Genomic DNA, 13,568 nt, shown 5'->3' with positions numbered 1-13,568 from the left:
TGTTCATTTTATGCTTGTGGGTGAAAGATGGCGTATGCTGGAGGATATCGAGAGACTGGTGCAGACAGTTGTGTAACCAGAGGTCAATGGGCCCCAGTGCAAAATATGGACCTGGGCCCCCAAATGCACATAATGTCATAGACCCAATGGAAAAGAGAGCAATTATCAGGGTAAAAATATAAAATGAGCAATTGTAAGTTCACAGTGCTGTATAATGTGGTGATTGCAATATAATAAGAGGATAAAAACATTAATAGGAGAAGGAGGAAAAGGAGGCAGAGGGAGGAAAGGAGGAGGAGTGCTTCTTTAATGGTAATCAATTGAAAGGGGCTGTTGCTGTGTATTTTCTTCTGTGGGTTTTCTGGGAAGTTCTTCTTAATCTGTCTGATAACTATATGTTCATTTTAATTCAGCTTTAGTTAGTAGTTATATTCTTGTACATATGAGCAGTATTATAGTAGTTATATTCTTGTACATAGGAGCAGTATTATAGTAGTTATAATCTTGTACATAGGAGCCTTATTATAGTACTTATATTGCTGTCCATAGGGGCAGTATTATAGTAGTTATATTCTTGTACATAGGAGCAGTATTATAGTAGTTATATTCTTGTACATAGGAATAGTATTATAGTAGTAATATTCTTGTACATTGGAGCAGTATTATAGTAGTTATATTCTTGTACATAGGGGCAATATTATAGCAGTTATATTCTTGTACATAGGAGCAGTATTATAGTAGTTATATTCCTGTATATAGAGGGCAGTATTATAGTAGTTATATTCTTGTATATAGGGGCAGTATTATAGTAGTTATATTCCTGTACATAGGGGCAGTATTATAGTAGTTATATTCTTGTACATAGGAGCAGTATTATAGTAGTTGTATTCTTGTACATAGGAGCAGTATTATAGTAGTTGTATTCTTGTACATAGGGGCAGTATTATAGTAGTTATATTCTTGTACATAGGAGCAGTATTATAGTAGTTATATTCTTGTACATAGGGGCAGTATAATAGTAGATATATTCCTCTACATAGGAGCAGTATTATAGTAGATATATTCCTCTACATAGGAGCAGTATTATAGTAGTTATATTCTTGTACATAGGGGCAGTATTATAGTAGTTATATTCTTGTACATAGGAGCAGTATTATAGTAGATATATTCTTGTACATAGGAAGCAGTATTATAGTAGTTATATTCTTGTACATAGGGGCAGTATTATCTAATATATAATTGCCTAGAATACTACTTCCTGCAATTTGTGCCAACGTCCGTGGCTTTGTCCGGAGCTATTGTCCGGAGCTAATGTCCGTAGCTAATGTCCGGAGATAAGTGACGTCACCAGTGTCCTACACCCAGGCAGAGCACAGTGGCCCCAGGCAGAGCACAGGGGCCCCAGGCAGAACATGGGGCCCCAGGCCGAGCACAGGGGCCCCAGGCAGCATATGGGGCCCCAGGCAGAGCACAGGGGCCCCAGGCAGCATATGGGGCCCCAGGCAGAGCACAGTGGCCCCAGGCAGAGCACATACCAAATCGGAGGCCGAGGGGCCCCGCCAACCAAATCGGAGGCCGAGGAGCCCCGCCCACCAAATCGAAGGCCGAGCGGCCCCGCCCACCAAAGCGGAGGCCGAGGGGCCCGGCCACGCCCACCAAAGCGGAGGCCGAGGGGCCCCGACCACCATATCGGAGGCCGAGGGTCCCGGCCCACCAAATCGAAGGCCGAGGGTCCCCGCCCACCAAATCGGAGGCCGAGGGTCCCCGCCCACCAAATCGGAGGCCGAGGGTCCCCGCCCACCAAATCGGAGGCCGAGGGTCCCCGCCCACCAAATCGGAGGCCGAGGGTCCCCGCCCACCAAATCGGAGGCCGAGGGTCCCCGCCCACCAAATCAGAGGCCGAGGGTCCCCGCCAACCAAATCGGAGGCCGAGGGGCTTCGCCAACCAAATCGGAGGCCGAGGAGCCCCGCCCACCAAATCGAAGGCCGAGCGGCCCCGCCCACCAAATCGGAGGCCGAGGGTCCCCGCCCACCAAATCGGAGGCCGAGGGTCCCCGCCCACCAAATCGGAGGCCGAGGGACCCCGCCCACCAAATCGGAGGCCGTGGGGCCCCGCCAACCAAAGCGGAGGCCGAGGGTCCCCGCCCACCAAATCGGAGGCAGAGGGACCCCGCCCACCAAATCGGAGGCCGAGGGGCCCCGCCCACCAAAGCGGAGGCCGAGGGTCCCCGCCCACCAAATCGGAGGTCGAGGGTCCCCGCCCACCAAAAGTAAGTGCGGCCCCAAAAGTAAGTGCGCCCCCGGGTGCAAAAGTAAGTGCGCCCCCGGGTGCAAAAGTAAGTGCGCCCCCGGGTGCAAAAGTAAGTGCGCCCCCGGGTGCAAAAGTAAGTGCGCCCCCGGGTGCAAAAGTAAGTGCGCCCCGGGGTGCAAAAGTAAGTGCGCCCCCGGGTGCAAAAGTAAGTGCGCCTCCGGGTGCAAAAGTAAGTGCGCCCCCGGGTGCAAAAGTAAGCGCGCCCCCGGCCCCGGGTGCAAAAGTAAGCGCGCCCCCCAGTCCCGTGTGTGAAAAGTGCTGCTGTAAAGCTGGTAGCGCTGTTCAAGCACCATGTATTTCCTTCAGGAAATGCCCATCTAATATATAATTGCCTAGAATACTACTTCCTGCAATTTGTGCCAACTTCCGTGGCTTTGTCCGGAGCTAATGTCCGGAGCTAATGTCCGGAGCTAATGTCCGGAGCTAATGTCCGGAGATAAGTGACGTCACCAGTGTCCTACACCCAGGCAGAGCACAGGGGCCCCAGGCAGCATATGGGGCCCCAGGCAGAGCACAGTGGCCCCAGGCAGAGCACAGGGGCCCCAGGCAGCATATGGGGCCCCAGGCAGAGCACAGTGGCCCCAGGCAGAGCACAGGGGCCCCAGGCAGCATATGGGGCCCCAGGCAGAGCACAGTGGTCCCAGGCAGAGCCAGGGGCCCCAGGCAGCCTATGGGGCCCCAGGCAGAGCACAGTGGCCCCAGGCAGAACATGGGGCCCCAGGCAGAGCACAGGGGCCCCAGGCAGCATATGGGGCCCCAGGCAGAGCACAGTGGTCCCAGGTAGAGCACAGGGGCCCCAGGCAGCCTATGGGGCCCCAGGCAGAGCACAGGGGCCCCAGGCAGCATATGGGGCCCCAGGCAGAGCACAGGGGCCCCAGGCAGCATATGGGGCCCCAGGCAGAGCACAGTGGCCCCAGGCAGAGCACAGTGGCCCCAGGCAGAGCACAGGGGCCCCAGGCAGAGCACAGGGGCCCCAGGCAGCATATGGGGCCGCAGGCAGAGCACAGGGACCCCAGGCAGCATATGGGGCCCCAGGCAGAGCACAGCGATATTTTGGACCACTGTGCGGTGTTTCAGACCCCCTGTGTGATGTCTGGGGCCCTGTTCTTAAGTATATTAAAGATTAAAGTAACGTATATTAAAGTATATTATAGATCAAATTTGACACGTTTATGAGCACCATTGAGTGATATACTCAAGAATGACATCATTTTTCAACATTTTATGGTTTCAAACTGTAAACACTCAGAGTTTTTTTACTTCAACCAGAAAACCTTAACGGTTCATAAAAAACTTGACTGTTCAGGATATGATAAAAATCATAGTATTCTGAATCTTTAACTTATAAAGATACCTTTACATGGGGTGATTATTGGTTCCAGAGAGGCTTTCGGCCGATAATCGTACACATGGCTGGTGACAGGACAATACAATATAAACGTTCAAAGGTAAACACTGATAACATTAAAATCTAATATATAATTGCCTAGAATACTACTTCCGGCAATTTGTGCCAACTTCCGTGGCTTTGTCCGGAGATAATGTCCGGAGATAAGTGACGTCACCAGCGTCCTACACCCGCTCAGGGTGGACAAAGATATATGCCTTCGTGGTGCGCGGCACTTTTCTGATTGGTTGCCGCCTGCCGCGAGCGACCAATCAGAAATGTGCCGTACTGTCAAGAATTGTCAAGAGCTGGTGAGTGCAGCCATTTTTTGTTCTTTCTTACTATTATTTATTAATTGTATTATTCTTACATTTGAATAAATAAAGTATATATGGATTCTAGACTCCCGATTCTTTAGAATCGGGCTGCCATCTAGTAGTAGTTATATTCTTGTACATAGGGAGCAGTGTTATAGTAGTTATATTCTTGTACATAGGAGCAGTATTATAGTAGTTATATTCTTGTACATAGGGGGCAGTATTATAGTAGTTATATTCTTGTATATAGGGGCAGTATTATAGTAGTTATATTCTTGTACATAGGGAGCAGTGTTATAGTAGTTATATTCTTGTACATAGGAGCAGTATTATAGTAGTTATATTCTTGTACATAGGAGGCAGTATTATAGTAGTTATATTCTTGTACATAGGGGGCAGTATTATAGTAGTTATATTCTTGTACATAGGAGCAGTATTATAGTAGTTATATTCTTGTACATAGGGGCAGTATTATAGTAGTTATATTCTTGTACATAGGAGCAGTATTATAGTAGTTATATTCTTGTACATAGGGGCAGTATTATGGTAGAATTAGATTTTATTTGGTGGAGTATGAGCCTCCTACGTTGTCACAATCTTCTAGTACATACAATATCAGTGTATGATCCCGGTAATAGAATATGTCAGGGTACTTTGTACTTTCTTCCCTCCTGCTGTTACTTAGGGGCTGATCTTTGACTTGATGTCCTCGGGGTATACCTCTCCCTGTTGTTCCATGTGTTGTGCTGGTGGACCGCTTAGTCCATCTTCCCTCCTGCTATAGGTGATGGGTTACAGTTGGACGGTGACATCTGGCTGACACATGCCGGTCCCAAGACAAACTCTGCATCTGTCATATATATATCCTCCAGACCTCTCCGGTAGATGAGGGCACCATGACCAAGGGGACTTAGAAAAGTCCCATTACTCAAATTATCAATATGTTTAACTATAAAGACATGGTCGGCTTAAAATTCCCATGGCAGAACTAAGCAAAAGGCGAGCTATTAGTATCCTGTGAACACAGGTCCCCAAGATGTCATCTTGTGTGAAGACTTAATATCTTCTTCCATCTTTCAGTTTTCTTAGTCTTCCATAGAATAGATTCATGAGCGCATTCACTTTTCAGCCACTAGAGTGCACCCTTTTCTCAGACTCTGCTCCATTTCTCCCCAGCTGCTTTCCCTGTGTCAGTCTAAACTGCAGATTTTGCATTTTATTCATGACCCAGAATGCACAGGATGGAGAGTGCAAATTACAAATTGTTTATAATCAGTCAGCACAGTGTTTAATTACATTTTATCTATTATTTAGATTTATTTATTTTTTGCTTTTTTGTGCATTTTCCTTTTTTTTCCCCAGACTTTCTCCAGTCCTCTGGTTCATTTGTTATTTTTTGCTCTTTGATTACACAATACCAATTAAGACTTGCTGAGAGGCCAAACAGCCCATGTAATAGATTTGTTTTTTGTGTTACATAAATTGTCATGGAAACAAAGTATATTCTATTTTTGTATCAAAGGCAAAAAGCACCTCCACTTAATTCCCCTCTTGGAGGACAAGTGCTTGAGTTATTGACGATGAGCTTTACCAGTGCTCTGTGTTAACATTATAAATGCCAACCTCGGTGGTCCAAAATCCAACTGATGTAGCAGAGCTGTGCTTGTCACATAGCAAGATGAATATTGCCGCTGCCAAAGAACATGTGTTTTCTCTGGTTTTACATAGGACTGCATACTAACCTATACGAATGGAGTTATTTGGGCCAGATATAATTTTAAATCAATTCTCAGTGCAACCACTAGATAAGAGGAGTCATTACAAAAAATGTCTCTTGCTCTGAAATGTTTAATGCAGTCATATGTGATATCTTACAGAGTTATTAATTGTATACATTTCTAATGCAGTATATACATATATATACACGAGCAATTTTCTGTCCGGTAATAATTCTATTGGCCACCAGATGGCGTATTTAGAATCCTTGTATGCAGTGGAAGTCATAGAATGAATACAGCAAGCGCCATCTAGTGGTGGCAGCAGGATATAAGTTTCCTTACATTTTGCAGAAGTATTTGCATGCAGGACTCGCTGAGAAGTAAACCACCAACAGGGAAATTGTAGTCTCCTAGTGACTTTGACCCCAAAAGACTGCAAAGAAATAATAATTAAAAAAAAAAAGAATGTATATGTCCTCCACAGGTCATTGATGTTCCTAGAGGACTTTTTTATATTGAAAGAATAAATATAAACTTAAATAATAATAAAAAAAACCAATGAAATAGATAAAAAAAAAATTGCTGCTCAGCGTAAAACATAACCATAATCTCCCCATATATAGGACACCGTACACTTTATTTATAAAAACAACTAAACCTGAAAAGAGAATACGTTCTAACACTTTGTTTTACTGAAATAAAATTATTACAAAAGCCTAGTTTTTTTTTACTTTTTGCAGGTATTATGTTTTTAAAACTGGCAAAACAACCCAATGTGTCATAAGAAATAGTAATAAAAAAACCTAAAACTTTAGAACCGAAACATTCAGGGGTTAATAAATTGCACAATATCAATCAAATTGGAAATGACGAATTCAGCTCTGCTACATCTCTATATAATATAATTTCCTTTGGAAGCGGACATTAATCTCTTGGCTGTCTGGTCTGGTTTAGGATTTTTAAATCTTGTCCCTTTTTGCAACAAATTCCGTCTCCTCCGGGACTTGTTGAGGTTTTGTGAGCCCCATGTCTCATAATAGATCAATATGGGCCCTTTACGGGCAGCCGCCTGGGACCGTTTATAAGTCCTGAGTGAGTCCCGTTATTGGACGACTCATTATTTAGACAGTAAAAGCTCAGATGTGGATTAATGGGATACAGTCACTGAGCGCCCGTGATTTCTGGGGACAAATTGGGGTTTACTAAAGTATCCTAAGTGGATTAAAAGGGTTAAAGTCCGTTCCTCACACCGGGGTCTAATGCATTTTATTCTTTGATGTCTATCTTTGTATGGGAACAGTCTGCGAACCTGACGTGTAAAATACTATAGGAATAGATCATTTCCACAGTGCTAATTTATTATTGACAAATATAAAAGATTATTTAATAAATAAATATATATAATGGCCACGCCATTTGGGCAATAAACATCACTTTTTTTCTGGAAGTCTGCTGTGCTGTTTCCCCTTTTTTTTTCTACTATATGACATATGACTTTAGAGACGTAACTTATATAACTATTAATTATTTCACTAGCTCGTGCAACCTGGAAAAATACTTATAAAATATAATAAAAGCATAGTCAGTAAATTTAATGACCAATGTTGTACATCAAGAATCACTATAATTCCCTGTCTCAGGCATTCCCCCCTTAATTTGGCAAATTTATTCTTTATCCATACAGATTAGACCCCTTCACGTGTCCGTGTTACATGTATGTGTAGCATCTGTTTTTTTGTTTTTTTTTTTCATGGCTATAACACGTATCCATTATAATCTATGCTGACGTGCACATGTCCATATTTTCCAGCAACGCGGATGACCAGGGCCAAAGTATAAGAGAAGCTTTGTCATTTATTGCTTTATCAATCCATGAAAAATACTGATGGTAAAAACGGACACAGGGACATCATCCGCTGATGTAGAAGTGGAGGAGTGTACAGAAGATGGATCGTGGCTGACAATAGCTGCACTCCGCACCTGCTCCTGTTGGCGATTATGGGCTGTTACACAGGGGCGACCCCGGGGTCACTGAGGGCATTGGAAGCTGTCGGGGTCAGGGCCCCCCAGGCGGGGTAGTGGCCGTACAGGATTCATCTGTTACAACAGATCAAACATCCCATTGTGTCTGTAGAACAGCCACTCCTGGATACAGATGTAGCAGAGCTGAGGTTGCAATCACGAACACTGTAGTTTACATAGGACTGCAGGTTGAATCTGCAACATTATCTGAGCTATAACAGGACGGAAATACAAACAATGTTGCCTACTGATTCACATGACAAATTCAGCTCTGCTGCGCTTGACTCGCATGACATTTTCTCTTGCAAATCGCATTTGTTTTTTCGAAAACAATGTTTGCAGACAATGTATAATATAAGCAGAAACCTGTGATGGATGGACGGATGGCTGCACACTGGGCCACCAGGGAAGGGACACTTAACGTAGGACTAGTCCCCTCACTGATTCTCACACTGGGCCACCAGGGCCAATAATTACTGAACCATTGCCTATAGAGAAACAAATGTAGACACGTGAATACCGAACCCCGAAGAAATAAACTGAAATCTGGATCACTCGGGAATAGCTGCTATGTTCATGAATGTACACTGGGCCACCAGAGAAATGACTTCCTATTGACATTTTGACCATAAAGACCTGCTTCTCGCAGTCTCCTCTGGACAGTTGATGGAGACATGTTTCTAGTACTTGAGGTCTCTGCATCATTTATGGAGCCTGTTATCTGAGGCGTTGTAAATTTTTGGTTTCTGAAGCTGGGGAGACATGGCATGTCAGTGAGTGCCCAGGTCCACTAGCCGAAACTGCATGGACCAGGGATCGTCCCACCAAACACCCCCTCTCCTTTTAACGTGGGTATAACGCTACTCAGAGAACACAGGGTGAGGATAAAACAGTGTGGCAATGCTTTATTGAACCACAAAACAAGCAGATAACACATAGAACAGTCCCAGCAAAATACCCCAAGATGGTGCACATTAGAGTGTCACCCTTCCGCTAACTCGCCGGGATAATGGCAGCTGTTACTTTAGAGGTCCCAGGGTTGACTACCCCATCTGTGGCACACACACAGAGAGGAGGTAACGACAAGCTTAGGAAGATGACAGTCTATTCAGGTACAAGGCCAGTTGACCGGAGGGTCACAACCTGAATTAATCTTTCAGGGTCGTCTACCCCACCTGTGGAAGGCAAACAGAGATGAGGTAATGACCATCTTAGAAAGATGACAATCCATTGAGGTACCAGGAAAGTTGACCCAAGGGTCACAACCTGGCTTCTCCAAACATCTCCATGGAGCCAGGCGACCAGCGGGTCCCAATCCTGGCTTCTCCAAACATATCCATGGTTCAGCGATGGTCAATGGAGCAGATCTGTATTCTTCCAACTGGGGTCGAGATCGCCTAAGTAGTTTCCTGTAGAATGATAGATCCATGTCCCTCGTGATGGGGCCATGATGTATTGGCAGCAGTCCTGTAGGATCCCCTGGATGTTTTGGCACAATCTCTGGTATTCTCGCTCTCTCTGTCTCTCTTTATAGAGGCATGTAACCTCTTTTTATACTTAACAAGAGTCTTCATTCAGCATTGACTTAAAGGTTAAGAATACAGATGAGATTTAGTAGCATTACTTGATTATTTAATCTATTTGCATAGTTCTTCCTCCTCTGTTTTCGACGTCGCCAAACTATCTGGCCTACACAATGCATAATTAGCATACCAATAAACATCACTAGTCATCAAGAATAAGAGCACAATATGTTATATGAAATGTCAATATTACAGGCTTACACAAGCAAAAGTCTGTTTTCTTGACTAAATCCAAAAGTCAGCATACTGATAAGTCTATTCTTCTTGGTTTGCTAAAAATAGTCATCTGGTTAATACAATGCTGTGTCTCCACAGAGGCTGATAACTCTGATGAACTTATCCTCTGCGGCAGAGGTCATTCTTGATCTTCTTTTCCTGGTGCAGTCTTTGAAAGTCAGTTTCATGAAAGCACTTGATGGTTTTCATGACTTCACATGAGGATACTTTTTAACCCCTTTCTGACCTCGGACGGGATAGTACGTCCGAGGTCAGAAGCCCCTCTTTGATGCGGGCTCCAGCGGTGAGCCCGCATCAAAGCCGGGACATGTCATCTGTTTGGAACAGCTGACATGTGCCCGTAATAGGCGCGGGCAGAATCGCGATCTGCCTGCGCCTATTAACTAGTTAAATGCCGCTGTCAAATGCAGACAGCGGCATTTAACTACCGCTTCCGGGCGGGCGGCCGGCTGGAAATGATCGCATCGCCGACCCCCGTCACATGATCGGAGGTCGGCGATGCTTCAGAATAGTAACCATAGAGGTCCTTGAGACCTCTATGGTTACTGATCCCTGGCAGCTGTGAGCGCCACCCTGTGGTCAGCGCTCACAGCACACCTGCAGTTCTGCTACATAGCAGCGAACATCAGATCGCTGCTATGTAGCAGAGGCGATCATGTTGTGCCTGCTTCTAGCCTCCCATGGAGGCTATTGAAGCATGGCAAAAGTAAAAAAAAAAAAAAAAAAAAAGTAAAAAAAATGTGAAAAAAATAAAAAAAATATAAAAGTTTAAATCACTCCCCTTTCGCCCCAATCAAAATAAATCAATTAAAAAAAATCAAAACTACACATATTTGGTATCGCCGCTTTCAGAATCACCCGATCTATCAATAAAAAAAAGCATTAACCTGATCGCTAAACGGCGTATTGAGAAAAAAATTAGAAATGCCAGAATTACGTTTTTTTTGTCGCCGCGACATTGCATTAAAATGCAATAACGGGCGATCAAAAGAACGTATCTGCACCAAAATGGTATCATTAAAAACACCAGCTCGGCACGCAAAAAATAAGCCCTCAACCGACCCCAGATCATGAAAAATGGAGACGCTACTGGTATCGGAAAATGGCGCATTTTTATTTTTTTTTTTTAGCAAAGTTTGGAATTTTTTTTCACCACTTAGATAAAAAATAACCTAGTCATGTTAGGTGTCTATGAACTCGTAGTGACCTGGAGAATCATAATAGCAGGTCAGTTTTAGCATTTAGTGAACCTAGCAAAAAAGCCAAACAAAAAACAAGTGTGGGATTGCACTTTTTTGCAATTTCACTGCACTTGGAATTTTTTTCCCGTTTTCTAGTACACGACATGCTAAAACCAATGATGTCGTTCAAAAGTACAACTCGTCCCGCAAAAAATAAGCCTTCACATGGCCAAATTGACGGAAAAATAAAAAAGTTATGGCTCTGGGAAGGAGGGGAGCGAAAAACGAACACGGAAAAACGGAAAATCCCACGGTCATGAAGGGGTTAAGGTTGTAGAAACTTCCCGTATTCACTGACTTTCATGTCTTAACAGCTTAGTTCCCACCAATACGACTTCAAACTCACCTGAGATAGAAGTGAATGTGGGGGCTACCTCTATATCCCCATCCGCACCCTGAGATCTTGATCATGTGGTCCTGATGTTTGCCATGGCAAATCACAACAAGTAACTGTCTTAAGGTCTGCTGGCTATAGCGACTTGTTCAGATATTTTCTACCTTTAGGTGGCAAAAAAATAACTTTTTTTCGTTCCTGTCATGCCACTTACTTTATCTTTAATTCCTGAAAAATACTTGAAGGGTTAATAAACTACCTGATAACAGTTGTGTCTATATTGAGGGGTGCTGTTTTTAAAATGGTATCACTTTGGGGGGGGGGTCTTCTAATATATAGGACCCCCTAAGTCTCTCAAAAAAAAAAAAAAAAAGTTTTGTAAATTTCCTTGAAAAAAATTAAAAAAATGCTGCTTCATTTTTAAAGTTTCTAATATCAGTCTGAATCTATAATGTGCACATTCCAAATGTGAATACATCTACAAAATACATTCACCTTCTCAAAGTTATCATCAAGGCAGACCTGGAAATTGGGGAGTAAAATTCTGCTGTGCATCCAAATAATCAGACTGTGACCCACAGTGGACTATGAGGATGTTACACATTTTACTCTAGTCGTAGCAGATGTCCACATGATGGCGCCGGTCAGGGACATTGCTGAAAACGCATGGAATTGGGCAAAAGGGTACTGAGCTGACTTGTGAGAAGAGATGGATGGAGAGAGTAGATGGATTTATGGGTCAATATTTGACGAATGGAAAGATAAGATATTGGATGGATTTACAGGTTGGTATTCGATAGATGGAAAAATTAGATGGATTTATGGATAAAGGATGGGTAGATAAATAGATGGATGGATTTATGGGTAGATATTGGATGGGTGGATGAATGGATAGATAGAAAGATTTTGGATGGATTTATGGCTTGATGATGGGTAGATGATGAATAGATTTATGGGTAGATGTTGGGTGGGTGGATGAATGGATAGACGGATGGATTTATGGACAGATGATGGGTAGATATTGGAAGGATGGATGGATATGAGATGATAGAAATTTGATCCATGGATACATATTAGATTGATATATCTGATATTCGATATTTCCCGCTCTTCACATCGTGCTGTAGACCTAATTGACCCGTTTTTGGTGTCACCAGTAATATATAATCAATCCATGCTTTCCTGTTTGGCCTCAGTACGATGTAGTTACATATAGAATCATTATTACAGGAGTTTTTTATATCTATATTTTGCCCTGTAATTGGGGAGAAAAGTGTCAATCCATCCATTGTGGCCCCCATCTGGTCCCCTCTCCGCCATTTCCCTTTCCATACGACTACTTCATCCCTCCGGTAAAGACATAAACAAGCAGCCGCCGCAGTAACACAATGAAACGTTCCCCGCGACCTCCTGGGCTAAAAGCTTTTCATTACTGATGATGGCAGGCCGGCCGGCAATTACACGGAGTAGTCCGGGCCGCTGCTTTCCTGCATTGTTTGTTTAATGGAGGAGGATTTTATTGAATTCCTCGGTAATTGGATCTACTTTTCTGTCGTATGGGCTTTGCCTTAATGGCGTTCAGCATGGAAGAAGGAAGCAAATGGGAAATATGGGTGTAAGTTTTGGTGTTGGACATAATGGTGGGTTTCTCTACCTTAGGTGGCGCACGTATCTTCCTCATTATGGGACACTTGTGCTGGGCTTATGTTGCAAACCGACTGGGGCAAAGCTTCTCCATACAATAGATCAACCTCAGAGGATCCCGGTGCTTCCATGGATCGCGGCCGCTTTGGTGGCACGAGGGCGACCTACACAGTATTGGGCAGGAGCCTCCTCTCCACTCACTGCTGGTCAGATGCCAACCAGAACGGGATTGTGGACCCCAGCTCTCAGGTTCCAGGAGTGGTCCCCTCATTTATCTCCAAAACAGGGGTCCACAGTCTCGTTCCGGCCAGCCTCTGACCAGCAGTGAGCGCAGACGTGGACATGCACCAGCTCCAAATGTATTTTGAGCACCCCATAGCAATGGATGGGGAGACCCGGCGCTAGTATCAGGGATTCAGCGGTGGAACTCGCATCTATCGCCATTTATCCTATATCCATCCCATAAATGGCACTTGTGAGATCCCTTTAATATTCTGGGCATTTTTCTTGTGCATAGTGTTTTCGAGCGGTCATGCCATATCCCCGTGTATCAGTGCCGTCCTTTCCTAATGCAGGGGGACTGTAGACATCTTAGGGCCGCTGGTATCTCGGCAACATCTGCATCATGGCTGGTACCTGTGCCGCTATTTCTGCTCTTGACCCTGCTGGTTTCCGAGAGGATCTGCCTGGAGAGTGACAACACTAGTCTGTGCCCCCTCAAGTGGCATTAGTGGGGGTCCGTAATTACCAGATAGATCCGTGTGGGCACAGCTC

General features: G+C 44.4%; 1 protein-coding gene across 1 annotated transcript in view; it reads left to right on the top strand.

Annotated features, from left to right (window-relative positions):
• Positions 1-13,568, top strand: part of TSPAN18 (tetraspanin 18) — a 109,713-nt gene that overhangs the window by 81,226 nt on the left and 14,919 nt on the right. The gene's annotated exons all lie outside the window — the stretch shown is intronic.

This window comes from Ranitomeya variabilis, chromosome 2, assembly GCF_051348905.1.
Source record: "Ranitomeya variabilis isolate aRanVar5 chromosome 2, aRanVar5.hap1, whole genome shotgun sequence".
NCBI classification, from domain to species: domain Eukaryota; kingdom Metazoa; phylum Chordata; class Amphibia; order Anura; family Dendrobatidae; genus Ranitomeya; species Ranitomeya variabilis.
Note: the sequence above shows the minus strand (reverse complement) of the source record. Positions and strands in the feature narration are given on the sequence as shown.